General features: G+C 44.1%; 1 protein-coding gene across 2 annotated transcripts in view; it reads right to left on the bottom strand.

Annotated features, from left to right (window-relative positions):
* The window catches only part of EDAR (ectodysplasin A receptor), a 73,369-nt gene extending 46,695 nt beyond the window's left edge, over positions 1-26,674 (bottom strand). For both annotated transcript variants that reach the window (XM_056329644.1, XM_056329646.1), the window contains exon 1: positions 26,366-26,674. The gene's annotated coding sequence lies outside the window, so the exon portion shown is untranslated. The remainder of the gene's footprint in view (positions 1-26,365) is intronic.
* Between the last annotated feature and the right edge of the window lie 318 nt (positions 26,675-26,992).

The raw sequence follows: 26,992 nt of genomic DNA, 5'->3' as shown, positions 1-26,992 counted from the left end.
GCAGTAGCTTCTGGTCACACCTCAGATGGTGCTTGCCTGCCCTAAGTAAAACAGACTTAGTCAGCCCTGTCTTGCTTTCTAGTAGGCTTTCTTGCCCTGGCCTTTCGAGATGTTTCTGTTGTATCAAAGATCTAAAACCTTTCATCTCCAGTAGTGTTTGCTGGAAGGCACTGAGGGACATGGCTGCATCTTCGCACACAGTCCCATGCTCTGAGCTTCCATCTTGTGAAGTAGGGTGGTTGCTGAGGACTTTGCCTCCAGACCTGCCGCAGGTAGAGACCATGGTCCCTAGACTAGGAGGGACTGAGACACTTGAGAATACATGGGTTGTCTGAGTGAACCTAGTTAAAAGGAAGAACCTGGGATGTGAGGAAGAACAAGACTGCTCCTTCCCTGAGGTGGAGCACCAGGCACAGCTGTGCAGGTGAAATCCCACTGAAATCTGCGGTGAAGTTCTCAGTGATCCTGGCGGCATCTGGATTTGAGCCACGACACACAAAGAGTGCACTCACTATGGTAGTTGACAGAATTAATGAAAGATGATCATGTAGATAAAAGCAGTGTGCGTTCACTGTGCTCAAAGGAAGTAGTCGTATAACATCCCTACCAAAACAACACCAGTACAAGCACCACAGAACTACCCTAGCATAAACCCGTACTTAGCAGCGTGATCAGAAACCTTAATATTCTCTTGAAAATAACCAAATCCTAGCTCAGAGCCTGAAATGCAACACTCCATATATTCTGAGTAATGGAATAGTCACTAGCACATTAACAAGTAAGTAAAAGTTCACAATTAGTGAAAATATGAAAGCTGTTGTAGCCTTTGCTGTACCAAAGGGCTTATTTGCAGTCTGTTACTTACATCAAAATGACATGTTACAGAAAGATGAAGGGAGCCTGTCACAGCCCATTTGAAAAGTCACTTCTTCTAGACAAGGCTGTCTGCTTTCATCCCTCTTTGCATTATCAGCTGAACTGCTGGCACCAGGTATTCAAGGAATTTCAGAAGGAAGAAGAAGAGGACAATATTTCCTTGTCACTGTGACAGATTTGACAGACCATTTGGGCAATACATCCAGCATCCTGTCACACAAATTGAAATCTTTGGAAAGCCAACAGGTTTTAAGAACAATACTCAGCTTACTCTAGGACTGGGATATTTGGTCACAACCAGATCCCCCTTTGCTCATGAATCACTCACTTTCATCCTTGAAATGTGTTCAGGGAGCTGGGGGTTGGGATAGTTCTGCAACAGTCTACCTGGCTTGGTATTTAAAGTGCTCACATCCATTCTTCTTAGTTCCCATATACCAGTATCTCAGGGAACAGGTTTTTTTTTCTGCTATAGATTGAGCTACTCCCCAGGCTGCTGTACATCTCAGAGACAATTAATTGTGTTTGTAAAGGCTATTGTATGTGTGGCGTGTCGTCAGCAGGCATGGTGTTAGGAGAAATCCTGGGCTTCACCAAAGGGGCACGTTTGGCACTGATGACTGGAGGAGAGAGAAAGAGAAGCACAGGCAGCTGTGCCAAGTGATGTGGGCATCCTTCCTCCAGGGTGATGGCACCCAGCCAGCAACCTAGCAAGATCTTTGAAGTATTAAACTGCTGACGGTGCTATTTAAGATGAGTAAACAGGCACCCTATTTATCTATGGTTAGGGAAGGATCCTTGATTCTTGGGAAAGGGAGTGCTATCACGCTAGCATTTAGGGAGCACAGGACCACAAAGGACTACCTCGATCCTTGCAGGGTGGCTGTGCAACCAAAGCCCCGCTGCCCTTTCTTAACTAAATACCTGAGCCACTGCCATGTTGCACAGTCCAGAGCCCATTTTTGTAACTGCATTTCAGCAGCTGATATTTTTCCATAACAGCTAAAACATAAGCCCTCTGTTCACATGCTCCAAAAGGACATTGAACATATTGCTGAGCACAGTCCCATGTTTTCTACCTTGTGTCATGAAGCTAGTGGCATGCTGGTATGAACAAGCCTGCTCTTATGCACAATTCGTATCTCCTTTTGTAAAACCCTTCCATGTGTTTTGGGATTGAATTTGTTATATGAATAAGACCGAAAATACAATCTATCTATTGTCTTCCCTCTGGTTTAATGACTTCTCACCATCCTACTGCATGCTGTTTCTCAGTAGTACAGCACAATGTGTCGGACACGTACAAGCTTTGGCCTTCTGCGCTTCAATGACATCCTGAGTAAACTCAAAGGATCCTCTAAACAATACCCTGACTTTGAAAATATCCCAGGCAGACACATCAGTAAACAAGTAAAGGCACGGTCCTCAGTTCTGATGGGTTAATTCTTTCTTCCACTGCCTATTCCCAAGGCACAGCTTGCAAATGCTCCTAATCCTGGTGTACTCTGCCCATTTTTATTCCCAAGTCAGAAATGTGCGCACTCCCCAGCAGACTGTTTCCATGCCAACTCCAAGCTTTCAGACTGTACCATCTTTCTGTCACTTTGCCCAAGGAAGTGATATTTTAGAGAGGGCAAAACAGCTTCTCACCTACTTGGAAATCAGACCGCTTGTTTTTCCCTATCTTTTCCTCATACGGTTTATCTTTTGGGGAGAGATCAGTCATGGACAGCTTGTGGAAACCTTTTTCTTGGCCATTATTAGGATGCACGCAGAGAAGCACTCACCTTGAAGTGGCTAGGCATAGCTAGCCTTATTTCTAGGCTCTCATTAGGAACAAAGGAGACCTCTGACTTGTTTCAAGAACTTGTTCTCCTGTACGTGGAGGGAAAATTATTTTCCCTTGGCCGTTTTGGAGGAGTGCTGGATAGCATGGGTCTTGTTTGTTTGTTTGTTTGGTATACAGGATCAGGTTTTCTGGTGATTTCAAAGAAGGTACCCAAGCTTGCACTATCAAGCTTGCCAGGCTGTACCTGCTCAGACCCTTTGCCCTGTGTCGTGTGAAGGTTCAGACCAAACAATTTCCCAGGTATCAATGGCATTACCAGGAGGAAGCAGAAGGTGAAACACTGTGCCTAAGTGATTAAATTAAAACCCTACACTTTGCTCATTTAACTTTTTTTGTGTGTGAGGAAACATAAAATGCCACTGTAACTGTACTTTGGCCTGTGGGAATAATATCCCAGAAATAACATCTCTACTTAAATTCTAGTCGCTTAAGATCTCTGTGGGGCTGCTTCTTTTGCTGAAAGACCTATAATTAGACATCCATTATGGCACTGAGCAGTAATCCTGAGGAAGCTTATATATCCCCCCGAGCACCATATCCCAAACGTGCCAGTGAGCAGGTAGGCAATACTCTCTAATTCACGCTCCTGCTCAACCCAGGCAGCTCAGGGGGTCAGCGACCCTTGCCAGGGCACCTTCCAGGGCTCTCTGGCAGGGACACCTGTGGGACACCTCACCACTTGTGTCTTGTGCTGGGTCTCACACTGTGAACATTGGGATCGCTACACGCTAAGTCCTAAAGCTATGGTGGTGTGATTTGGGCTGGTTTCCCCTTTCTTTTTGCTTTGGAGTGAGAAAAGAAACTAGTTTTCCATGATGGGAACCCACTATGTCAAGCACTCCTTTCATCTAGGAAGGGAAAATTTCCTCAGCTTTTGGGCCAAGCACAGCTGCTTTGGGGATGGGGACGGCTTGCTCCTGCTGCTCCAGGTCTGGCAGTCTGTGCCTCCGGGACAGCTAGTGCTTTGCCAGCATGACTGGAGGGGAGGCTTCCAGGGAGCTCCACTGGTCAAACTGAAGGCTGAGTTCAGATGGGGTGGAATTGTACATACAAAGAAGTCCCGGTTAAAAGTATTTCCCCATGGTTTTCAGAAAGATTTTAGCTTCCCTTCAAATAAATAAGCAATTTTCTCAGGTAAGGTACCACAAACATATAAACTGTTCCACTTAGCAAATGCTGCATTTGAATCGGTTTGTATTTTCCAAAACCTTTTCCCAGTTTTATTGTCTAAAACTCTTTCCTGAATTAGAGTTGAATTTATAAATGGTTTCAGTTGCTTAGAAACAGTGTTGGCAGGGTTTGTGTATGTGTGTGAACAAATTAGTGGCTGAAAAGACTGCCCCTTTCTATGTGTAATCTTTATTAACTTTAATGCAGACTCCTCTGCAAAAATGGCCTGTGGAACTCTGCAGCGGTGGACACGGGGCTGATGAGAGCAGCCCTTATCTTGACACACTTAAGGCACTGCAACCAATGTACAGACAATCCTCAGATGTGCCAGACTTCATGCCTCGTACAACTTCCTCTGAACTACCAGCCAGCCTAAACTTATATTTAGAAAAGACATTGAATCCCTGGTGTGACAGCTCCACTCTGACTTCTGATGGCAATTACCATGAACTCGAGCTGTCCAAGGCTCAGCGGCATCAGGAATATTGTTTTGAGACAGCTGTTGTGTTATACCCTCTAGCTTCAAGTGCAACAAGGTAAAGTAAACAACGTTTATCACGAACACTTCATTACTACAGATGAATGCCACCACACACTCCTATTTGCTTTTCCCAGATTCAGTGTAATGGGGACAAAGAGGATTTCTTTAAAGTACTGGAAATCTGGGGTCAAGGGCATGAAGGCATGCAGGAAGTGCAATTCTCTGCTAAACTTTTAAATGTGATTATTCCTCACAAGCAATATGGTATGTTGATCTTCACCAGCCTACTACCACTGTAAGAGAAGAATCCATGACCTGCCTCAGATGCAGATATACTTTAACTTCACTTTGTCATGTGTCTTTAACAAAGAAATAGATACAGAAAGAAGCAAATCTTGACTAAAAAATTCCTAGTGATCTCCCTCTCTATAACACTGAGTGGAAGGTTCGGACAAAGTTTTAGTTTAAATCTCTAGCAACTGCTATAGGTCAGGATTGAAAAAGAGCCTTTTTCATGACCAGTTAGGTACAATTTCTCTATCTAGCAGTTGTAGTACATATTGAAGTAAATCTCATACTACTTGTTCAGTAATGTCACAGGTCTGATGTTTTTCCAGGCTTCTTTGGAAACACAAGGGTAAGTTACACAAGGCAACAAGGCACAGGAAATTTATAATAATAATCTTTAAAAAATAGAGTGAGCTCACTTTTTGGATGTACAGTGTTTTTGGAGCTAGACCCCCCCAAAAAATGGCTTCGATCTTATCTCTCAGCCAGTCTTTTGGTGTTCTGTTCTCAGTGTGATTTTCTTAAAAGTTTGTTAAGCATTAGTAATTGGTTCATATTTGTGATATTAAAACATCTACACAATTTTTAAACCCTACTAGGATGCTGTAAAATGACTGTATTTATATTCAAGTTAGGAATCCACTATATGCACTAGCAAGTGTAAGGGTTGTGGTTACTTGGAGAGCCAGGAACTACCATGGGAGCAAGAAAGAAGAAACGCACGATGTACTTGGCGAAAAAGAAGTAATCTTTTGACTAGGGAGATGATCAGAATCGTTCTGGAGCTGTTAGCTAAGCAGTACTTCTAGTTGCTGAACTCAACAAGGGCTGGAACACAGGTGCCCACACACAGGCGCCTGGTGCCATCAGACATGTCCTATGGCATCCTGCCTGAACCCAGTGTGGCCCCCCAAAAGACTGCAGGTCCCCTCCGGGCCCTGCACCAGACCTGCCAGCCTCACATGGGCACCTTGTATAGCACATCTTAAATGGCAGGAGCCACACATAGGCAGGCAAAGGAATACAGCTCTTCAAAAAGATCTTTTACTCATTTAAAATCACAGGCAGAAAAAAAGCAACACTGAAAGATCTCATCTGTAAGACCACAAAAAAGCAAGATGCAGAGTGATTTTCTGATTTCAGGTTATGATGGCAGTCAGGGGAAGAAAACAGATAAACTTCCAGTGGTCGATGCCCATGCAATTAGTTATTCCTACATGAACTGAGGGTGAAAGTATTATTTTCTGACTGACTCCCTTCATATTCTTGCAGGTCACCAGAGAAAAGAATCACATATGAAAAAGTGCCATATGGAGTCAAACTAGCTGTGTTTTTACCTAGAAATTGAACGTATGTGTAAGATTATACGGTATAATAAGTAGAAGCCATCAAAGACACTGTTCCTCTGACTTTAAAGCAGGCCTGCATTTTGGGAGCAGGATAAAATATCTGGGGCCTCACACAGTATATTTATTGGGTAAAAGGCAACAGGCTGGAGAGGCAAAGACAAACCCAAACCACCTTGTTTCCCTGAACAAGCAGAACATGTTAAGTGTGAGCACTGCGACTGTATCTTCTTAGACCTCTCTGACTCTCCCTGAAAATGTCCTTATCAGAACATTTCCCTGAAAATGGCTATGATTAACATGCAAGTTGCATGGGGTAGAAAGAAGCTAAGGAGCAAAACTGTTCTTGCACAGGCAACCTCAGCCATGCACTGACCAACGCTGCACTTGGGCCTCTCTGACTGAGGTCCTCAGGTGGGTCCATGCTCCATCATTTCATTCTGAACAAAACCTACAGTGTGTTCACACTGTTTCTCACTCCCTATTTCTAAATAGTTAGAAATCAACACCCTTGACACCCTCTTAAGCCACACTGTTTGGCAACTATTTTAGAGTGTAGGCAAACATTTGAGTTTAGTGTTAAATATGCTGGGTATTGTACAGTACACAAATAAAGACTGTCTCTTCCTTAAAGATCTTACAGTCTGAAAGATAAGAAGATGAAAGACTATTCGGTAAGATGAGTAAGTGGGGGGACTATGGGAGGCGTTCACCTCAGTTAAAATATAAAAATCTGGAAATCACTCAAAGAACATACAGATTTTGGTACTGGAAGTGTGTATTTTTTGTGTGTAACAGTTCTGCAATTAGGAAAAAAAGGTGAAGCTACTGACACGTGCTGGTGCTTGGTTTTCTTAGAACTTAGGTAGCATGTTGCTGCTAACTATCCTGACAACCCCAAGGCAGCCAATGTGCCACCCTGCTGCAGCTGGTCCCCGCACCAAGCCAAGCACCCTCTTTCAAACCACTGGTCCTGATCTAAGGGCAACATGCACACATCAGCACCGCAACATCCCATAAACAACTTATTGGGCTCTGACCTTGAGAGGGATTAGGAGGACAGCTTTAGGGACCAGATGTCTCTTGTATATGGCAGATGGCTTTTTATTTAAATACAAGAAATTGTTAGACTTTTTTTGCTTGCGTATACTTAGGAAAGTTATGAGTCACAAGGTAAAAGAAATAGGTACGATATAATCAGCATGTGCAACTTTCCATGATTCAGTTTTGCAAACATTTCTCCAGACCAAACCTATCTATCTTCAGACATCAAGCACAGGTTAAACGCAAGGAACCCCAGTCACAAAGGCACCAAAACACTGTCTCCCTGGGAAGGAGTGGCTGGGGTGCAGGCTGCTGGGGCACAGCAGCAGGGTGCTCAGTGCTGCCCTGCACCGCTTGCTCATATTTGCCTCTGAGTTTCTAGAAGTACAGTTTATTTTTACTGGAGACAGAGAGACTTGACGTCAGGTAGCACAAATTTTTCTAGGGTACAGCTAGATGTACAGGTGGACATCCTTGGGTTGTGACTTTGCATGTCACCTCCCAGGTGACACACCCCACAAAGAAAGGACAAAGATCGATTCCTCTTTCAGTCTTAACTTGGTGCCTCTGTTGGTTTTGGGATCACACCAGGATAGCTTGTTCCTCAAACCATGTTTGAGATCAGAGTTGCCCCAGATCACACAGATGCCAGAGGAGCTCTGATACTAATAGGAATGATGCAGCTGCAGCTTCTTTTTGCAAAGTGTTAGCAAAATGACACATGCACATGAAATGAGTGATCCCTGGCGTAATGAAGTCATGCGCCCGTTGTTTGTGTGTAAAGGCAAAGCATGCTGTTGTCTTGTGAATCCGAGTGACACACTTGGAGCCATCTGCGTTTTGAATGCAGGCCAGTGGAAACCAGATTTTCCTTCTGCTAGAGTAGCTGAAAGGTTGGTGGAGCAGGAGGCAGCTAGTGCCAAGGTAAAACTATGCACATTTCTTGTCATACATCTTCAAGTGATACATTCCAGAGTTGTTCTTCATTTAATCATCCAGAGATAAATAAGCTACTACTTATTACAAACTAATTATCCTTTTAAGCTGCACAGCTAAAAGATAATCTGTGCTACAGAATTCCTAGTGGCAAAACATCCAGGATTTTTTACATGTAATATCATGAAACTGCTGTGATGTTTTTGAAGTTTTAACACACCCATGCATTTGCTTGAAAACTATTATGCAAGCAATAAACACTCTTGTTTGGGTCCAGTCCTTCAAGATGCAATACAGGTAGTACTGCACTTCATGTACTCAGTCCTTGCAAGTCTGACCTAGCTGATAATATTTTTGGACCATATGTTTATCTCTCAATGCAGTTAAAAAACATTCTGCAGTTTTACCATTGACTAGTCTCCTCACCGAAAACTGTTCACAGCTAGACCACTGAAGGGCTGTGAGCAGGAAAGAGGTTTGACAAAGACACTTTGAAGGGAAAAATCTCAACACAATGCCTTTTTCTTTTGCTTCTCTAATTGCTGCAGATGTTGTGTAGTCACACCTATGAAAAGTTAAATATTATGTCTCTGTAACATTTTTGATCTTCATTAATTATAGCTCAGAAAAGCTTACAAAAAGCAGCCTGCTTCTTTAATACAAATAAGATTAATTGCATGGTTGTTCAGAAAATGAACCACCAGTAGTTAAACAAAAAATGTTTGTCTTTAAGCAGCCCTTGGATGATTTTTTTTTAAAACTGTTACAGGAAGTGAAGAGGCTGCCAAATTACCATGCCCGTGAGCCCTGCTCTCATTATCAGCCTAAACGAACGCACACACCCCGCCACTTTCATCCTCTTCCAGGTCCAAGAAAAAGAAAAAGGAGGCATAAAAAAAAAACCACCCTTCCACACAAAGAGGTGTCTCTGAAGTCTGGAATGCACCCTGGCTGTTTGAAGACAAGATTTATACCTGACACCCTCCTTTAAGCTCATTGTCGAGACTCGCCTGTGTTCAAATCAACCGCAGACTGGCTGCTGCAGGTACTTCATCTTACAACGACCACATCATCTAAGATAAATGCACTAGGAATTGCTATCACTTTGAGGTGAAAGAAAAAAAAAAGAAAGAAAAAAATAAATCAACTCCCTGATGCAGGTAGTGGGCGGAGGGAAAACAGAGGGGCACGAAGGAGTGCGTGGGGGTGTGCTCAGGGAAGGAGCTGGTGATGGCAGGCAGTCTGCGGCATGGGGTGCAACTATGAAATGGGTTTGGCCGCCTGTGCGGGCACCTGTGTTTTGGCACAGCCTTCCTTTGCCTTCGGCAGCCCGGCTGCAGGACCAGGCGCCGGGCAGGATGCCTAAGCCACCACCACTGCCAGGAAGCAGTAGCATGCCGGCTGCTTGTGAAGGACCAAGAGGAAGTTTTTGACTTGATGGGAGATGATGAGAAGGACTATGGCATCAGCTCATGAGGTCCCCATGTTTTCTGAGAAAAGCCTGTTTTCCTCATTTTAGGCATACCCATCCTCTCCCTAAGCAAGCTGTGGTTAGACACTTTCATTCAGCCTCTTAAATTCCTCTGGAAGAAGACCCATGGTAATAACGACTTAATTTTACAATGAACCTGTCTGATGGGAGGCAAAGACATAGAACACTAAGATATATGAAGCAAACGATGGCAGGGAAAGAAGAAAGCACTCAGGACAGTGCCAGGATGTAGAGAAACACAACTGAATACCCCAAAGCTCAGGCTGCTGAAAATCTAGCATCAGCAGGTGTTATGCTAATTGCCAAAGGCTTTGAAGTGACAGGGGCAGAAAATGTCTGTCATAAAGAGAGAGCAAAACACCCAGCAATTTGCAAAGACATTTAATGTCCATATCATTGTATCACTCAAAAGTCCAATAGAAGTTGAGGCACGAGGATACCATTCGTGGTGCAGAACCAGTTAAAGAGCATTTTCCAGGGTGAAGAATTATCTCGGCATTTGGAATAACACTGCATTAATCCATGGCACTCAAAAACATACATGAGGAGACACTCAGAAATCACACTGATAGAGAAAAGAAGGCAGAAAAATTACAGTACTGGTGGTTAATATGAAACTTAAAGTCAGAAAAACTTGCCCTTCTTGAGCATTTCATAATGCCTATCTTTGAACCTGGAACCAGAAAGCAATATGGGATTAGCAAAAAAACTAAGCATCCTTAAGGGCTGTTCTAGCATCACAGATTGGCCCTGCCATTGAGGAGGACCCAACAGCATGTTCTGGATTTAACCCAACAGAAAGCTCTAGATTTGGGTTTCTGATTTGCCTTTTTCAAACTATTCAGAGCCAGGCCTTTACGGGGTTTCTCCCAAAATTTCTAGGCTCACAGGGATGTTTGGGATGTTGAGATCTGGGAAAAAGGAGCTGGTTTAATCCTTTTCAGTTATAGAGCACTTTCTATATTTAGGATTTTAAATTATGTTTTATTAAGAATGCAAATTATGAGCATTTCTAGGACTCTGTGTTCTTGCATGTCCCAGCTAGCACATAAACCTCATGCCATTACAAATCTGAATAAAGCAGGTTAAGTTTGCAGCAGATTTAAAATACGGCAAAAGGGAGGGTGGGAAGAGCACCTGTACAACATGTTCAACATCTGCCCACTAGGATGGAAGGAGAAACATCTATGTTTGAGCTGAACTGAACTGCCACAACCGCCTGTGAAGCTGCAGCATCAGTCTCAGCTTGGCCACAGGTATCCTGTTCTCTTTACACATTTGAAAGGTTTACCATTTATACATTTTCTTTTCTTTTCTATGAGGTGTTTTGTTGTTTGGGTTTGTTGGGTTTTTTTGTTTGTTTTGTTTTGTGTTCCCCCCCCCCCCCCCTTGGGGGATGATGTCTTCTATCTGGTGCCAGCTAGAGGTTCTCAAGAAATCAGTTTCTTCAGCCTGTGACCAATGTATTGAAAAATGGAGCATGGCTCCACAGCAGCAATCATGGGAATCTGTTGTGAACACTTAGCCTGGAGCCTCCATAATTTCCGACACCAAGCATCTGAGGAAATAGCATTCAGTATTTCATTCTGACATTGCAGCTCTTGACAGCATGCTACAGAATGCTGCTTGAACCCAAAGTCAAATGCAATAAACAGAGCACAGCTTTGCAAAAGAAAAAAGCAGTGATAGCAAGGCCAGTTCAGCTTGCCCTATCTCTCAGCGAGCCACAAGAGAGGGAAACAGAAATACATGTCTCTAGGCAGTTGCTCCATTGCTGCCTGCCTGTTAAAAGTAACTTGCAGTTTTCCAGAAGCAGTTACAGGCACTACCAGAGCCTTCTGGCCTAATGAGAGCACCAGCAATGAATTAGGCAGCAAATGCCCTGGATTCCCCAGCAATTCCTTCTCTGGCCCCCAGAGAGATGCTACCTTTCTCCCTGTCCTCCAAATGTTTACAATTTTTGTCCCCATTCAGTGCTTTGCCTCCTATTACTTCAGCTTCTTCCTCAACACAGATGCTTTGTGGTGCCGATGACTACTTCTCTAACTCTGCATGACCCCTCCCGCTGCCTTTCCTCACTTTGCTCCAGCTGGAGCAGCACAGTGGTGGAAAGCAGCAGGAACCCCTTTCCCCTGGCCACATCCCGTGCTCTGCCTGCAGCCACTGACCCTGTCCCTGCTGCTCTTCATGCACCTGGGAGCCGAAACAGGATTTGAGCATCCTTTCCTCTGACCCTCACATGTGCTGCAATCCTGTCCCTCTGCTCTGCCTGCTCCTTTCATGCAGCCGTTCTCCATGGCTGTTCAACTCCCTCATAAACTGGAGGAGGCAAAGACATGCTGGGCATGTGCTGCCTCTGCATCAGAATCATCCCACTTGGAGCAAAACCCCAGGCAACTCACCCTCACCTGTTTGGGGCCCATTGCCACCAGGGCAATGTGGCATCATGCATCATCAGCCTCTGCCTGCAACAGGGTGGGTAATGTCAAGATCACCTTGCAAAGTGAGATGTAACAACACAGTCACATTTGCGACTTGTGAGGGCTGTGGAAAGAGCCCTTTCCTGCCCCCTGGCACACTGCTCCTCTGCAAGAGCTAAGGACAGCCTACCTGGTCCAGGTGGTCCCTTGCAGTCCCCCAGGCCCCTGTCTGGGGTAGCTCTCAGAAAACAGCTCAGCCTGCCTACATGCATTGCCCCGGGTAAGTACCAGAAAAATCACACACTTGTAGCTGTAGCAATGTGTCTATAGTAAAAAGGCTGTAACAGAAAATTCCTCGTTTCTGTGACTGTTTGCTTGAAGTAAATAAGGGGTTATAGAAACAGCATTTCTGGAAGGTACAACTACCAAGTGCACAACAGCAACTAAGGAACCACATTTCTTTTACAGCTTGTCTGAAATGTCACACTGTGCAGAGACCTGGAGGCATGTTTTAGTGATGTGCTTTAAATGGTGAACAGCGAAAGCTAATTCTTCTCCAAAAAAGGGTGCAAGCAGGAAACTTGTTTAAAGGACAAAGCTTTCAATGCATAGCAAATGCTTGTGTTCACATGTGAGCTCAGGTTGCTTTCAGAGTCGGTTGTTGGCTTTTTTGGCTCTGCCTTCTAAGACATCTCCAAACTCATGTACGCACCTAAGTGCCAAATGTGTATACTGCATCTCAACTTCGACAGCAAGTGACAGTTAATTAAAGCCATGCATTACAGAAAGCTCATCCTTTCATGATAAACGATGGTATTGACAGATGAGTTATTTTTATGTTACACTTAATTACATCAAAGCTCGACCAACCAGTGTGCAATGGAAAGGGTAGCATTTTTGTTTGCTACTAATAAGCTGTGTTTGTTACTTTTCTTCTGCACTATTCTTACTGTTTGAAAAGTCACCCAAACCCACATACATTTTATGTCAATTAAAACTGTTTCATTTTTGTTGTCATGTCATGACATACTGGGTATGCAAATCTGTTAAAAAAAAAGCCACGAGGCCGCCCTGTCTTCTCTTGGCACTTCATGGTGATGTAAGTTTAAAGCCTTAAGGAAACAATGACTCAGTCTGCCTGTTTGCACGAAGCCAGTTCTGCAAATTCTCCTTGCTCAGACTGTTACACATATAAAGCTCCTCACCTGAATCCCTGAAGTCCTGTTTATCTCTCACAAATATATTCTTCTTGTAGGCAGAAGCCAAAGCTGTATACAGAGCTACAAAATAGCTCTTCCTGTGCTTAATAAAACAAACTTCTCCAAAAGGGAATAACTTTAGTCCTCAAAACATAAAGGCCAGATCATGCTGCACCCACTCGCAGAGCAGCATCAGCCGCTCAAATCACAGGGAAAAGTGTATTAGTGTAGTTAGCAGTCTCCTAAATAAAACCAAATAGTCTGCAATAGAAGTGATTTTTTGAAGTTTACCTTCAGTGTTCACAAAATATTATGGTTCCTGTAGACCATTTTTACTTCAAAGCCACTCAAAAGCTTGGAAATGAACACCTGAAATGACTACATCCGTACCACCTATTACACCTTCACTGAAGTTTGCCCCTGCAACATCTTTCTCCTAAATCTCTGCCGTGCTCTCCAGTTGCACTCTGAATGGCTGTTTCTTCAACACATCAAAAAGCATTGCTCCTCTTCTTAGCAAGCACTAAAGGCTTGCATACAGGGTATGGTTAGCACATTTCAGAGGGGTATATGGTTTCCACAGATCAATTTATTAGTAGGGTAGTATGACATACATTGAGTAAAACTGGACAACACAAAATACTCCCTCTGTTTAATATGGAACAGGGAGCTGAACTTCCAACCCCTGTCTTTCAAGAAAGTACCAAAACCACAGGGGTTACTGGATATTTGCAGGAGGGGTGATTTTTTATTTTTTTTTAACTTACCCTAATGTTAAGTATATTTGTGGTTTTTAAGGTTTCATGGTGCAGGTGGCCAGGGCAGGGCACCTGGTGCACTTCAGTGTGGGAGGAGTATCCCTGTTCATGTAAGCCACGGACAAATGCCCATGGCAACAAGGTCTTTGCAAATATCCCAGTGGGGAGAGCTTCAGCTGGAGCTGGCAATCAGCCACAAGACACTGATCCATCAGAAATCAACCTTCACCCATGCTGGTGCTCCTGGAGCTACTTGCCTTTTAGCCATCCCTGATTTAATCTAGCCTGGGCTAGTCTTTAGCACATTTTTCCAAAGAAAGCTCCCTGCTAAAGCAGGGATCAGGCCAGATTCACAACAGGAGCGGTACCATGATGGACTCGGTGCTCTGGGGAAGCTGCAGGAGCTGGTAGCAACCTTGCTACAGCCAGAGCCTGCTGGGAGTGGGATGCCTCAAAACACAGATCCTCACAAGCCAGCAGATATGCCTCAACCATGGCCCTGGCAAGGCTTAGGAACTTGGCAAGGCTTTGCCATCCAGTCCTCCAGGCTTCCCCCAAAATCCAGCCTATGGAGCCCCTCCTACCACTGCTCCGTATCTTTGCACTTAATAACTCCATCATTCACGGAATGACACAAAGCCAAATGTCTCTGCTTGCCTGCAGAAAGCATCCTCCTTTGTTCGAACATCATTCTAGAAATCTCCCTGCTGCCAGTGGCTAGGGGCAGGCTGGGAGGGCTCCACAGAGCTGGAACAGCCCCGAGCCCCCAGCTGGGCAGCACAGCTTACAGGGGCTCCCTCGCAGGGCTGTCCAGTCCCCTCCTGTTGATGCTTTTCTGCTTTGCATGAGACAGTTTTTTTGTCTTTTTCACTCAGACACATGACTCCCAAACATAGTGACTGGGGCACCACCTGAGACAGGGTTTGGAAACTAGGCTCCAGTTCTTACTCTGACAAAAATTTAAAGATCTTAGTATTCCCCAAAGCCTGCATCTCCATACACCCTGGCAAGTACCCTAGTCACCACACGGCAGCATTATTTTTCTTTTGCTCTCCAAACAGTCACTTATGCCTAGGAAAAGGTAATAGTTAAAAAAAGGAGGAATGTACAGGTGTCTCTTCCAGAACGCACAAGAGCCGAGGCCAGGGGCATTGCTGTGAGAGAAACAGCTAAAGTGTCCCCAGGCTGAGGAGCAGATCAAGTTCAGATCTCCCAGCTGAGTTCCCTAAGCATGGGCTAAACCTAACAGTGTGACCATTCCCATCAGCAGGGCTTATGCGTGGCATGCAGGTTGTTTCATCCAGCACGGTCCAGGCCAGGTAAAGCATGTCCAGAAGCACGTGTTTGGGCATGCAAGGAACTCAGTGGATGCAGATGTGGGTGTTAAAGTATGTAGGTACCTCTGGGGTGAAGGGGCAGGCGAGCAAGGCTTCTTAGGATCTAAATTTCAGATTTAGCATGTGAACTGACAGGTCTGCTGGCATCCAATTCCTCCTCCATGGGATTAAGTCCATGAAGATGATCTAACAGAAAGTATCTGCTTCCCACCTCAGAGCACCTCTTAATCAAAGATTCAGAAGATGCCTGCTATACCATGCACTTTTCACAGACCCATTGCCAACCGCTCTTCTGTGATTAAGGCAAGGTGTTTCACCTGTATATATGAAAAGGAGTGAAAACTCAAGATGAAAAATATTGCAAAGTTAAACAGAACTGTTTATGAATTTTCATCTTTTCTGCAAAAATGGACATGTCTATAAAGCTAAGCAAAGGTCTGTGTGCAATGCTTGTTAAATTAATCCAGCTAGCATCAGTAATGATAGGGAAAATACCACAGATAGCAGCTTTGCTTCTGTACGTATTTCCTGGGAACCTAAGCTGTTAGCACTCCCTTTGCACTTGGCTTTGCAAGAGGAAAAGTGGATGCCTTTCTCTTGCATTCATTTTGATTAAACTAGTACAGTTTTGGCAGCTCATGCAGCAATTGTACCTTTTCTTTTTGTCCAGTTCTGTCATAGGCACAGGCAACAGCAAATAAAAGCACATCATCAGCTTGTTAAAAGAAATGGCAAAACCACACACAACATCAGGATTGAGGGAGCACCTCAAGTCTTTCCACCAAACTTGTTTTAAAAAGGATAAACGTAAAGTCGTGAACGAAAAAAACAAATCTAGACACCATGCTTCCCTCTCATTTTCTTTGCTTCTGTGTTTTAAAATTCCAGAAGAAAACCCCTTGCATGCATACAAAAAATTACTTACTTTAGGTGGTAAACACATAATATCATTCCACCGCTTTTTTCTTATTTCTGTCATGTATTATTAAGAAATATCTTTGCCACATTTCTTATGTGCATCTCTGAAATTCTTCAGGGATACTTGTATGATTAGGAAGAACGTACTGAATTAATAAGCCGGAGTACTTTGGAAAGGCATTAAAATAATTGAAGTGAGAGGCAAAACCAAGGCTGCACTGTGGGTGAGTAGCGTGTGGAGCTGAGCTTGACTACAACGTTTTGCTGAAAGCAAGCATTCCTTCCTGCAGCAGCCAGCGGCTCTACCAGCTGTAAGCCCATCACTTCACAGTCGCAGACTTGTACAGTGATGCCGTACAAAGCCCTTTGAGCCGCTATAAACCGCAACAAGTTCAAAACCTGACTCATGTCTAGAACCTTGACTCCCTCACTGTTACTGGCTTAGTCATTGCCAGCAGCCCTGCATGCATCTGCTAATCCTGTGGTATCCTCAGCACCCTTCCCTCCTGTGGGAAAGCCCTGGTTAGTCAGCCTCGCAGAAAGGTAGGGTATTGTGATATTTCTCTTACCATTGTGCTGCTTTGTTCTTCTTGCATTCCCATCTTAATGACAGCGCGAGCTGTTGGCCTTCCACACTTTCTTTGTGCCTATGTAAATTCAGTGTTTGATGCTGAAGAGGCGGAGACGATTCTAAGTCAAGGGGCAGGTGTGAGTGAAAGGAGCAACCCAACAGCCAAACTATTTGAAAAAGAAACCTTTAATGTCTCATCAGCTCAGCACTGGAAAAAAAAGCCTTCAAAACTTGCCTTGAAAACTGGAAAAACAGGGTGTCTAGCCATAATTTAAGACATTAATAACGAGAAGATTTTGCAGTTCCCTGACATATTTTGACTTTTGCACAGTGAAATGCTGTCTTAAAACCAGGTCTAATTATTAATATGTGAAACACTGTCAGTGACAAAGAAATTACAAGATGGGCTGATTTGTTTCTCATTCACTAGTCAAAATTCCAACATATTTTGAGAAAAGAGCCCAGGCTAAATCTTAGAGCACACCTGAAAAAATGGTTCTTTCCCTTTGTTGAACAGACATACTAACGAGTATTTTGGCATGACCAGAAATTTGAGCATACTTATAGTACTGTAATAACTTTGCAGGATCAGCTACGGTCTTCAGAGGTATACAGTGGCTATCATGAGCTCCCCTAAAACTGCAGCCTCAGGGTGTGACACCCCAACTAACAAACTAAGCTTCAGCAAAACTGTTTTTCACCTGCGACTCCTGAGTATGCAGTCTTTCAGTCTGGATGTCTCCTTTCCAGCACATAAAACACAACAAAGCCAGAACAAATACACTTTGCTATAAGGGAACAGAAGGCAATATGAGCCACCTGAATTTCTACTTTTTAAAATTTATTTTATTTCCCTGATCCAGAAAAGACTTTCAAGCAAGGAGTTCAAGCTTAAGAACATGCACAGCTTACTCGTCTTCTGTGGAACAACTTGTCTATTTGAAGTTGTGTGTGTGCCTATAAGCTCTGCCATTTAAGTCACAATATACAGAAAACAGTCATATACAACCTCATCCACACAAGCATCTTTACAGTCATCACAGAAATCTCAACAAGAAACCAAAAGTCAAATTTCCTATTGGACTTCTTCCTTTTGCTGAAATAATCAACTTTCTACATGGTTGCCTCATCTAGAAAATTTTTACGATGTTAGTAGATAGATGGGCAAATGCAAGCATCCTGCTCCTTGCACCTTCAAAGCTATCACATAAAGATAACAGTGTTTTCTTTTAATCTTTTTTTCATTACTGAATATTATGCTTACAACAATCCTGCTTTGCTACAGATGGTTTCCTGTTGTTTCTGCCAAATGTGAAATAGCTATAAAACTTGAAAAGGTTTTGATGCTGTCACTGCATGAAAAATAGCATCTATGAGGGAAAACTAAATATGAGCCTTAGCCTTTAATTGCTTTAATCTTACTTAGTAAGTGAACTTTTTTACCCCCACCCCCAACTCAAAGCTTCCGATAACATGACCTGAAGGGAAAAATATAACTATGTATTTTAGTCAGGCATAAAGCCTTCATTAACAAAAACAAAAAAGAGGAAGGGGAAGCAGGTAATTCTCATGTCCAGACCAACCAAACAGCCACCAACTCCATTTAACAAGAGCAGTGCCTTTGGCTCAGCTTCATAAAATATGTAAAGTCACTTCTGTTAGCAGACAGTGAAGTTCCTGTTTTCAGTGCTATAATAAGGAAATCTGTCACCTTAGCAGACAAATTACTAGAAAATGGCTTGCATACTCCCAAGGGGACAGAGTCTTTGCTCCTCGCGTGGGCAAACCTCAGTGAACTCAGTGACAATTTTACTTGAAAACAAAAGGAGTGTTAAGTACTTCAAAGAAAATTTGAATTTTATACATTTCTTACACGATGAGGAAAACTGCTGATGCTCTGATGCTCTCTATAGGTATCGATTCAGCATTGTGTGGGAGAAGAACTAGAGAAAACGTATTTTACCAGCAAAGTCACGGGACTGGCACATGACTTACGAGTGGCGCATCAACGAATAAGTGAGCTACACAGCTTTCTCAAATTTCTGCCAGCATTTGACTGGCACCACATCAACATACTCATTTTCTAGAAAAAACAGTGCACATTTAACCACATCCTTCTACTAACAAGGTAAGGCTGTGCTCACTGCCATGGATCTGCCTGTACAAGCACTGGGGGTAGAGGCAAAGAGAGTAAATATTAGAAATCGCTCTGTCATTCTGAATGCGTTTGTCTGCCTGTTGCCTTACACTGAAGGCCCTGTATCTCAGGGCCCTGCAGCACAAGGAGCAAGTGCTCTGTATTATACTGCAGATTTGGCAAGCATCCATTTTTGCAGGAAGAAAGCATGCAATTGTAGTCTCACCCAACCAAGACATCAGACCTCAACTTTTCAGCTGCTCAGACCTCTTTTGTTCATTCCTGGGGCTGGATCCAATACCTGTTCGCTACAAGAAGAAATTCACTCTCAGTGGAAAGAGAAGCGGGTGGGATTTTAGTTTCTTTTAACCTGTGCTGTCTTTCCCTGCTCTGCAGGCTGGAATTTAAAAGCTAAGGCAGAGGTGACACTGTGGGCAGGAGTGAGTGGAAAATGTGTGTAGTCATCATACTGCTACCAGATGTCTCATCTACATGTGGGTGCGCCTCACCCATGAGCTGTACCCCCGAGGGCACCGTCCACTGCCTCCTCAAAGTGCTCCTGGTGTTTCCCCATGCAGAGATGCTCACAGCAGAGATATCTGCTTGTTTGTTTAGTCTGACTTCCACCCAGGCTAAATTAAAACCAACCTTATACAAGCCCTGGGAGACCTGCACCACACAGCTACAGCCAAACCCCTGTAGTTCAGCCTGGTTGAGGCTCCTGGTTCATCAGCAAGATCTCCAGGCTGAGGGGAGCAGGCGCTGCTTGGGACCCTTGTGGCTGATGTGCAGGACCTGCTGCCTTCTCTGAGTGACCTGCACAGTGTCTGATTTTGAGGTCATAAAATCCAGTGGCTTCTTGCTTGGGCCAAGAAAGCATTCACAGACAGCACCTTTTGTTTCTTTTTTGTAGTGTAGTCTATGCACATCTAGACCTTGGATGAAAATCAGAAATGGGCATGCAGGTCCCATCCAAATAGCTGATGACATTAGTGGAGAGTCTCCTGGTGTCTGCACTGGGAAGAGGATCGAACCCCTGTATGTTCATTTATTTATTTATTTATTATCAATTTCGTCATTTGATCATCAGCTGCATTATTTGCACATTTGACGTCCAGTTAAATACCACGAACTGCTAGTGTTGGATCTTTTCTCACAACCGGTTAGAAACCATGATAGAAAACATAACCCTGCCACATCAGAGACGTTCCTTCTATACCATACTGTATTTGCATCTAGGTTTCCTTGTTGCTAGCCAATGCCATCTGTTATCTGTTTTGGTCTGCTTATGAGAACTAGTAATTTTTGAAGACTGAGAGCAAGGAAAGAACAATGGCTCTTTCCTTTGTATTTTACATCCCAAACAAACCAACTGGATCTACACATGCACACAAAAATACAACTCTCCAACTGGCAATATGTTAGCACATGCTTTTTCTGTGCAGAAAATTTAAAGAGACAAAGCTCATCACAGGAAAGCAGTTGAATGTAATGAAATAAATCTGCACCCCACAACGCTTGGATACTCACTTCTGCTTTTGTCTCTCTTGGAGGGTGCTGACACTCAGACTTGGTGATGGATTAAATAGTGACAGCTGAGATAGTTACTGCTCTCAGCTGTGCGCTCTGCCCCTCTCTTGGAAATTACTGCCCTCCTGCAGCCAGCACAACTGAACGCCTCATGAATCCAGTTTCAGACTGCCAGACTTCACACCAGCCTCGGCTCACGTGGATCTGCTAGCCCGTAAACTCCTGCAGCTTGGAGGCAAGTCTGTGAGCCATTGAGCCATGCCTGCTGTGCAGGTGGAAAAGACTCAGAAAGACAGGAGGGGTCAGCTGAAGGTGGTGCTGCTTTGCTTGCCCCCCTGTCACAGAGGCCACTGGACCAGTGGCAGCCCATGGATCATCCTCTCCTATTTTTGAAATGCAAACGTTTCTTCACTTGAGGCACCCCTTGCCACCAGCTACCCACCTAGAGAAGAAATGGCAAAATCTCAAGGGACAAAAGGAGAACACATTATCAGCCTTTTCTTGGGTTTTTGTGGTTGGTGGGGTTTTCCCCTTTTTTTTTCTTTCTTTTTTTTCTTTTTTTGGTTGACTGGGTTATCACTCTCTACAACTACCTGAAATGAGATTGTAGTGATGGGTCAGTCAGTGATAGAGACTCAGTCTCTCCTCCCAAGGAACAATCGATAGGACAAGAAGAAACCTTGCACCAGGGGAGGTTTAGATTGGATATTAGGAAAAAATTCTTCACTGAAAGGGCTGTCAAGCATTGGAACAGGCTGCCCAGGGAGGTGGTGGAGTCACTATCCCTGGACGCATTTAAAAGCCATGTAGATGTGGCACTTAGGGACATGGTTTAGTGGTGGACTTGGCAATGCTCGGTTAATGGTTGGATGTGAGGTCTTTTCCAACCTAAGCAATTTTATGATCCTATGATTTTCTTTTGCAACTGCCCTGCAGGGACTGTATTAAACTGTGCTCAGCACTGACTAAATTCTGTTGCTTTGAAATCTATTGCAATTTTTTGTTTTTGTTGAATCCAATAGGAAGAGAAACTTTACTTTAGGATGGTAATTTCAAACTCCTTTTTGTTATAAGTCCAATTTATAAGGCAAATTGAAGTCCCATGTTTGAGGATGCTGTCTGTTTCATAGTGCCTAACTACAACAGGTTATAAACCAGCACCAGGTAGTTTAACAGATTGTGCCATTTTTAGCCTTTAGTCTCATCTGTTCCTCGTATTTTTGCAATCCCAGTTTTCATCTTCCAAGACGTGTGATCTGGGTGCACAGGACCTTTTGGTCTTCTTCTTTTCAGCAACAGAAGCCAACTTCTACAAAGTCTTAATTTATCAACTATTAGTATACAGATCTTTCCCCCTCCCTGGTCCTCCTCCCAAGCAGCAGAGTGCGTACACAGTTGTGAGAGAAAAATGGAGCATGTCACAAGAATGCATTGGATGATTGTAATATATCTAATCCTGAACTATTTAGATGATTCTTGCTCAAAATGAAGAGAAAAAACCTGACACTCAATCTGCAAATAATTGTATGCTGCTTAACTGGCACTTCAGTAGTTTTTCTTTGTGACACATGCGAAGGAAGAGATGGATGCACTGTCAGAATTAAAAGGCCATATGTTTCTGCTTTGGTCCCCAGCCTGTTACATTGCTGAACAGAGGATAAAGGGTGGTCTAACAGAGCTTCATATACAACACAACCTCCAGGGGAGATGGGGGGAAAAAGTGAATCTTTCCAGGGTTCCTTTTTACCAAAGAGCTGGCTTGGACTTCAATTCAGCCAAGTTTGCAGCACCATGTCCTGGCTATAAAGCTTAATGAACCAGAGGCTCATTAACATGATCTGCAGGAGATGTACATCCATCAGCATTTGTACAGCAGAGACAAAGACAGTGAGAAACTGGAGCTCATGTATCTTTCTATGCCAGGATCCAGTAGGGAAGCAAACATCTCATTCAAGATTGGTTGAGAAGGTTTGGATGCCGGACGTTTGCAACCAGGTTGATCTTGGCCTTTAAGATCAAAAGGGTCTCAGGTCTATCAACATTTCAGAATGTCACAAGTGTAGTCAAGCTAAATATTATAATTTTTTTTTTTCCCTCCCCAATTCCCTAGTGGCCATTGACTATATCTAAGTAACATTCCCAAAGCACAGTTCATCCAGCACATGTTTATTATCAGAGCAGGCCCCTGGATAATCGGTTCATCAAGACCCTCCTAGCCTTGTGTGCACAGCAAGTCAGGCGAGGGTCAGCTGAGATGCCACCAACTGCTGGAGAGGTTTCTTGTGGGGCAGGGAATGGGGCAACATTGACTTCCTGAAAAAGCCCTTCTGCTATAAAACTGAAGCAGCTCTGGCAGTCCCTTCTGCCACATAAAAACTTCGCAGCCCTCCCCTCCCAAAAAGGAAACAAGCAGAATTTAAGGCACTGAATCCAAAAAAAGATCAGCTCTGCAGAACTGAGTCTGAAAAAGAATAAATGCCAGAAACTCTATGAAACCCACCAGGGACTTTGCTATTGATTTTGCGCTGCAGATTGTCAGACATTATGGTAATGTGGTAATGTAAAACCTGTTGCTAGATTCATGGCGGGTGATTCAGCTCAAGCATTGTGGATTAACTTCACATGCCACTTGTGACAGTTCAAACCCAGCAGTTGCTAGCAACAGATCAGGAGGATGTGGCCCTGATCTGTCTCCGCAGAGATTTGAAACTCCATTGACAAAGTTTTAGCTTCTTCAAAAGACAATAGCAGATAATGCTTTAAAATCATCTTTGTTTATCTTTTATTCTTTTGTTTCTAATGGACTCCTTCTGAATTTGAAAATAACTTCCTCTGTACTTTTGTTCTGATTTCCCTGGTTGGAAGAAACTGAAAGATCGGAGCTATGTCAAGTCAGAATAAATGTGTGCAAAACTAATATGCTTCAAGAAGCTGTGTTTGATCACTAAATATTGCCCCAGAGCCAGCAAGAGCTGAGCCCACCACCCTTGTGGGAGCTCTGCCATTGACTGCATGGGCCCAGGATCTCAGTTCATTTCTTATAGAATTGGATGAGTGATAAATCAAACAAGAAACCAACAAGTTACTTGACCTCCAAATAATATTTGGATGTCCTAATCTTCTGCTATATGAAGCCAGGTTCTTAGTTTTCTGGGAAAAGTATGGCCAAGCACTTTGACCACACGGTGACCACCGGCACAGGTCAATAATACTTGCCAAGGCAGACAGTCATAAATGTCAAAATTCCATCCTTGTTCAGTAATATCTAATCCTTTACAGGGACTTACCTCGTTGGAATATGCATGGCAAGAATATACATAGAATATACATGTTTTTGCAAACGACTCCCTGCCCTAACGTTGCACTGTCCAGAACATTTCTACATATTAGGAAGGAAGGGTTTTCTCCAACAATAGCTGCTGCTCCAGGAGCTGTTGGGTAAAAAGGGGCACCTGTTATGTTCTGGATGCATCATAAAAAATATAGTGGGTCTTGAGGGTCAGGAGGGCACCAGAAGGCAGCAAAGGCCTGGTCTGGAGAATAATTGGAGGAAGAAACAGGATACCTTTAACGGGAGTGAATGGAAAGGCTGATCTATCCCCAGCTCCTCACCAATGACTCATGTAGGGTGTGGCCATGCTGGAACCTCTGGGTTATTCTGCTATAGGCAGTAGCTCACGTTGCAATTTATCTACCCTTTAGCTGAGAAGAGAAGCAGGGTAGATATGATCTGAAACCCAGTTCCATCCTAACATGGTTAAAGGAAACAACTCTGTTAAGGATATTAGGGGGGAATTCCTCCACTGATGACAACATGAGAAAAACATTATCTAAATATTAATCTTATCTTCAAAAGATTATGCTGCTGTTTTTTGAAAACTGAGACTTGGAACATTTATCTAGCATGGCTATATGGGTTCAATTAGAAACTGTAGACTCTGTCAAAATACTCCAGTCCTCCAAGAAATGTCACCCTTGCATGTAAAGTTACAATGTTTTACATGTAGCCATTTTCAGAGGAATTCTAAACACTTCTATGGTACAATTACATTCAGTTCAACATTTTCAGTGAGATGATTTCCATGGCATACAATTCAGTATGATCCCTTGAAAATGACCATCTCACGATCTGATGTGAAAAATGAAAGCATCACATGTTTTCCATCTAGCTGCAATAGAAAAAAAAATGCTTATTTATGAACAGCAGTTTTCTGTACAAGCTATCTATCTACCAAAAAAAAAAAAAAAAAAAAAAAAAAAAAGCCTGCTGGCTTTTTCTGGGCACATTCTCATCTGAGCTCTTTGTTGTGGTCAGACTATGCTATTGCAAACAGCAATACAACTATGCTGTACCCTACCAACCAAATGCGCTGCGCCAAGCTTTGGTAACAGTTTGACCCTTGTCAGACATCTCCAGTGAAATGGGGCTCACAGGAGCTTACCCCAAGGTGAAATTGTTTCCACTGAGAGGTGTGGAGCCAAAAGGGCTGCTAATGAATAGAATATATTCCTTCATTTGATTTCTTTTGTTTATTACTTTCAAAATTAATTTCTTATCAGTGTTGCTCTTCAATAGAGGATGCCTGAATTTTCTTTACTTTTCACTTTCTGTTTCTGACAGAGAAGAACAAAGAACTGAATAATTCTGATCATAGTCACAGGGTTTGACTCCACTTTGCACAATCACATTACTTTCCCTTTAAAATTTGCATTCTCACATGATTTTTCTTATAAAGCTGCCAGAGTTTTCCACCATTTGTCCAAAACATTTCAAGACCGATCATTTGAAACTACCTCTCCTGGCTCTGCTGTAGAGGAGTGGCAGCAGTAGCCATAGGCCTTGTCTATTCCAATGAGCAGCGGCTGTAGGTGTGAAAGCTTTCCTGGTAGCTTGAGGCGTATGAAGAGGTTTCGGGTGGTACCCCAAGGGGGCAGTGATCACTAAGCTCCTTGGCACCGTTGCACCGGCTGAGGAGCTCACCAGTCATCCCATGGGGGACAGATCTGAAGTGCTACCCAGCACCCCGTGATGTAATATCTAAAGCTCCACTGGCTGCAAAACTGAAAACACTTTTTCTCTTAAACATACAAGTGCTGAGCCGCACTTTTTCTAATCCACATTATCAGTGCCGTAGCCATGGCAGCAGCAGCTAAAAAAGCCCAGCTCAGTACCAGTGACAGCCTTTCACAGTCGTGCAAGGCTCAAGCAGGCCACTTTACTGCTGCAGTAAGTTTTGCAGCCCTGGCTGAGCTCTCTGCACCCCCAGAGGTAGCTGAGCTGGGCTTCTCAGAGCTGCTCCGGCAGCCCATATGGCTACAGCATACCGTGTTTGGAACAGGCATGCGATGCCACCGCTTGCCCAGACGATCCTTGGCATGGGCGGACAGCCTGCTTTCTTCTCTGGCCCTCAGTCCCACAGCACCCTTTTACAGCAAGATTGAGGAAGCAGGGAAAATAAAAATTGGCATGCTACAAACATGTATTCACATGTATATGCAGTCAGCCACAACACTACCGATGCTGCGATATCTTACAGCGTTGCTTGTGATTTCAAAAGTATAGCAACAGTCTAAAATGTACAGGCAAATTAGTTTGCCATGTTAACACAAAAGCTGAAACAGCAGTTCCACTACCGCCTGGAGAAATACGTACTTCCACTCAAATAAAACAAACCCGCTGGATCCTCTGGAGTTTGCGAACTGGTCAGAACATCGGTACTTTTAGTAACAAAAAAAGTCTAAACCACATTCGATGTGAGGAAATTTTAGCTTTTAATCAAAGATGCTACCAGGAACTGTAGCTGCTTTCTAGCATTCACAGAAAAACACAGTTCTTTAGCCCAGTGCCAGGAGCAGAGAAACTCACTGAACGGTAGATCTCGTTCAAATGAAACCTATCAGGGACACGATTTCCAGTCACAGCCCTCAGTGACATCCCCGTGACAGAGCGGCTCCGTACCAGAGCCACGCTGGCTTTGGGGCCAGGCGGCAGAGGTGCCGGACGCAAGCCTACCTTGTGCAGATGGGCTCACCACCGCCGAAGCCTGAGGAAGAGGTCCTCCGGCGGGTGCAGGGCTGGGGGTACCCCCTTGGTCGGGCTCTCGCAGGTGCCGAAGCTGGGGCACACGTCTCCTCTTCTCGCAGAGCTCGTCATGAATGTCCCCAGCGGGGTCGCGGGGAGCCCAAGCGCACCAAAGCCCCCGCCGCCGGCCCCGCTGCCCTCGCCGGGGCGCCCCAACGGCTCCGTCCCGCTCGCGCCCTGCTGGGCAAGTTTCGCAAAGCCGCGGCCGGCGGAGCGGGCTCCGCTCGCTGCGGAAACTCGCCTACCCCACCTAGAGGTGCACCGCAGGATGAGGAGGAGCTCCGCATCCCTGTCCCGCTCCTGCCGCGTTCGGGTTTTGCTGGCGAACAGGAGGGAAAGAAGGTTTTATCAGGTTTGGCTCCCAGGAGGGGAGCCAGACCCTGGGGCGCAGGGCAGGGAAAGGCTTCTGGAGGCTCCCGGGAGCAGAAGGGGCGAGGGGGAAGCCTGGTGATGGAACTGGTTCGGTTCAGCGGGTGTTGGTATGGAAAATGAAGCTATTCTGCCCAGATACCTTGATTTTGAGGGAATTTGGGGTGACTTCTCTGAAGCCCATCTCAT

Source organism: Falco biarmicus, chromosome 2, assembly GCF_023638135.1.
Source record: "Falco biarmicus isolate bFalBia1 chromosome 2, bFalBia1.pri, whole genome shotgun sequence".
Taxonomy (NCBI): domain Eukaryota; kingdom Metazoa; phylum Chordata; class Aves; order Falconiformes; family Falconidae; genus Falco; species Falco biarmicus.
This window is presented reverse-complemented; position numbering and strand designations above follow the sequence as displayed.